Consider the following 4,087-nt stretch of genomic DNA (forward strand, 5'->3'; position numbering starts at 1 on the left):
GGCCTCCCAGAGTGCTAGGATTACAGGCGTGAGCCACCACACCCAGCCCACTTTACAGATTTTTAAAGATTAAGTAACAAAATGAAGTCAGAAGGAACCGAATCAGAATTATAAAGTGGATGCCTAATGACTTCCCATTGAAAACTCTCACAAAATTGCCCTCATTTGATGAGAGGGATGAGCAGGAGCATTGTCATGGTGGAGAATGACTCTTTAGTAAAGCTTTCCTGGGTGTTTTTCTGTTAAAGCTTTGGCTAACTTTCTCAAAACACTCTCATTATAAGCAGATGTTATCAGTCTTTGGTCCTACAGAAAGGCAACAAGCAAAGTGGTTTCAGCATCTGTAAAGACTATTGCCATAACCTTTGCTCTTGACTGGCCTGCTTTTGCTTTGACTGGACCACATCTACTTCTTGGTAGCCATTGCTTTGATTGTGCTTTGTCTTCAGGATTGTACTGGTAAAGCAGTGTTTCAACTCTTATTACAATTCTTCAAAGAAATGCTCTAGGATCCTGACTCCACTTGTTTATAATTTCCATTGAAAGCTCTGCTCTTGTATGCAGCTGATCTAAGTGCAACAGTTCTGGCACCCATCAAGTGGAAAGTTTGTTCAACCTTAATTTTTCAGTCAGAATTGTGTAAGCTGAGTCAATTGAGATGTCTATGGTGTTGGCTATTGTTTCTGCTGTTAATCATTGGTCTTCTCCAATTAGGGCTCAAACAAAATCAACGTTTTCCTCACAAATTGATGTGGACGTTCTGTCACTGTGGGCTTCATCTTCGACACCATCCCATCTCTTTTTTTTTTTTTTCCAAAGAAGCCCCATTTTATTACAGAGAACATACAAAGCCCTTTCTCACAGACAAAAGCACTGTTCTTCCTCTCCAGGGAAACAGATGAGCTTCTTCCAAAGTTCCCCAGCTTTCGCTTCTACCGGTACTTCCCATGTCGGTTAAAGTGTTTGTAGAGATAGCGGATGCGTTTATTAAGGTTGTGCAGGTCATCGATGAACATTTGCTTTCCAACCATTTTCTTCTTTCGGATACAACACTGCAATTCATTTCCCTTCCAACCCCGAAGCCATCTGGGGCCCCTGATCAGTTCTTTGGGGTGCTTTTCAAAGTTTCCCAGGATCCCTATGTTGTCATACACGCCGAACATGGCCCTTTTCTCGTTCCAACGATCAACCACTTTGGGGGGCGGGAGGGTGAGCCTTACATGGGACAATCCAGGAATACACATTTTACTAAGCAGGAAGCAGCCATCTTGGGCCTTACCCAGGTACCTCTCCCATCCCTTCTTAAACAAAGTCATCCATCTGTAAACTGATGATTTCTTTGGGGCATTGTCTCCATAAACTTTTTGTAAAACATCAGTGATTTCTCTATTTTTCTACCCAAGCTTTACCATAAATTTGTTGTTTTTTCTTGCTTCAATTTTAACAGAATTCATGTTGCTCTGAGAGGGGCTCTTTTCAAAGTGATGTCTTATCCTTAGTGCCTCAAATTAGATCCTGTTCAGACATGTTATGATAAGTTAGTATGAGTTTATTTCAGTGCAAAAAAAATTCTGAAATCCATGTATAATTTTTTCATAATATTTATTTTTCATGAACTTTTTGAAGACTCCTCATACTGTTTGATTCCATTCATATTAAATACAAAAATAGCAAAACCAATTTATGCTATTAACAATCAGGAAAGTAGACAACTGAGTCAAGATTTGAAGGCACAAAATGGGGAGCTTCCAGGATGCTTATAATGTTGTGTTTTTTGATTTGGGTGCAGATTCTATAGATGTGTTTAGTTTGTAAATATTCATCAGGTTGTACATTTAAGATATGCTCACTTCTCTATATAAAGTTATAATTCAATTTCAAAGTTTTAAATAATAAATTAAAAATAATGGCAGCTCTCAAAATGCTCAAAATAAGAGGAAGCCTCTATTTGTAATGCTCTCAATGGAAGGACACATTCCATTACCCTTTTTAGCTTTGAACTCCACTACTTTTCTAACTGAATCTTATTTCCACTATTCCTCTGAAATCTCTTTGAGCAAAATGCTTTCCTACCATAGAATTCTTTCCTAAGAGCATAATAGTCCTCAATTAGGTTAACAGATCGTAGATAATATTGGGGTACACATCTTAAAACGTATATTTAAATATATTATTTTTTCACATACTGGTGCATTATAGAAGTACCTTAATGGAACTTTGGTTGTATTATTTACAGTTAGCCACAGCTGATATTTAAACATTCTGTACAAGTTATTTCATTTCATTTGACCCTTTGTTACTAAATAAATATGACTCTTGAGAGTAAAGCATACATTATTCTGGTATCTAGCTAAACCTTGAACAACTAATCTGCAGTCTTTGGTCACTGAGTTAGTAGATTAGTAATTTGACCTCTGAAGGCTCTAGACTCTTTTACAGCTTGAGTTTTGTTCCCCTGTATCCTCAAGGTTTCATAATTTAATGCTGTATGTCTGTGACATAAAAAGGGCACATGGTATGACCTCATCTGTAATAGAGAGGCACGGTGACTCATGGATGAGACCATCATCTTAACCTGGAAACCCTCACATGCCTTGCTTTGTAAATACTCAGGCTCATGGATCAGAAGGCAGACATGTTAACAGGATTCCTTTAGGTAATATTATTTTTGTGTAAGTAGAATTATTTCAATGCACTGCATTGTGATATTCAGATATGCGAAATTAAAGAAAATATCTAGGTTAAAATCCTTTTTGCTAAGAAAAAGCCTTTTGTAAGCCATCAGTGTGAATGAATTAATTTAGCCCAAATTTGTAGAGTGTTGATAAGGTTCCTTATAATGCTTGGCTAGAAGTATCTAACCTTTAAATGTGTTTTTATTGTGCCATAAGCAATACAGCTTCTTCAGTAAATTTCTTATCGTAAGACTTAAGTGTTTGGAAGGTTTAAGATGAGCATTTCTGTTTTGCTTTTTACACATGGTTCTTTTTGACCTTGGCAAATAAGACCCCCAAAAAAGTTTTAGCTCTTTTAGTGGTTAAAGATATAAGTACTCTTACAGACATTGGCCTAGGCAAAAAATTTACAAAGAAGACCCCAAAGCAATCATAGCAACAACAAAAATAAATACACGGGATCTGATTAAATTAAAAAGCTTCGACACAGCCAACAACACAATTATTACAGTGAATAGACAAACTACAGAATGGGATAAAATATTTGTATGCTATATATCTGATAAAGGGATGATAACCAGAATCTATAAAGCATTCAGGCAAATCAGCAAGAAAAAAATCAAACAATCCCATTAAAAAGTGGGCAAAAGACATGAACAGAAACTTTTCGAAAGAAGATAATGTCCAACAAACATATGAAAAAATGCTCAACATCTCTAATCATCAGGGAAATGCAAATCAAAACCACAATGAGATATCACTTAACTCCAGTGAGAATGGCTTTTATCAGAAAGTCCCAAAACAACAAATGCTGGCATGGATGTGAAGAGAGAGGAACATTCACATGCTTTTGGTGGGATTGCAACCTAGTGCAACCTCTATGTAAAATAGTGTGGACACACCTCAAAGAACTAAAAGTAGAACTACTATTTGATCCAACAATCCCACGATGGGGTATTTACCCAAAGATAAAAAAGACATTCTATAAAAAAGACACCTGCACTCAAATGTTTATAGCAGCACAATTCACAATTACAAAACAACCCAGTGCCCATCAATACGTGAGTGGATTAAAAAATTGTGGTATATGTATACCATGGAGTATTACTCAGTTATAAAAAAATGATGAACTATTACCTCTTGTATTAACTTGGATGGAACTGGAGACCATTCTTCTAAGTGAAGTATCACAAGATGGAAAAACAAACACCACATGTACTCACCATTACATTGAAACTAATCAATCAACACTTATGTGCACATATGGAAAAAACATTCATTGGAAATCCAGCCAGTGGGAGGGGAGAGGAGGGGATGGGTAAATTCACACCTAACGGGTAAAATATACATTATCTGGGTGATGGACACATTTGTAAATTTGAATCAAAAAGTATAAAAGCAATTTATGTAAC

At 36.4% G+C, this 4,087-nt stretch overlaps 1 pseudogene across 1 annotated transcript; it reads right to left on the reverse strand.

Moving 5' to 3' along the window:
- Window positions 1–932: 932 nt before the first annotated feature.
- On the reverse strand, window positions 933–1,244 carry LOC105826902 (annotated as a pseudogene). The gene has a single exon (XR_001138339.1). The product of XR_001138339.1 is annotated as a 39S ribosomal protein L51, mitochondrial pseudogene (transcript).
- Window positions 1,245–4,087: the final 2,843 nt, after the last annotated feature.

This window comes from Propithecus coquereli, unplaced genomic scaffold (genome assembly GCF_000956105.1).
Source record: "Propithecus coquereli isolate 6110/MARCELLA unplaced genomic scaffold, Pcoq_1.0 Scaffold94, whole genome shotgun sequence".
Lineage (NCBI taxonomy): Eukaryota > Metazoa > Chordata > Mammalia > Primates > Indriidae > Propithecus > Propithecus coquereli.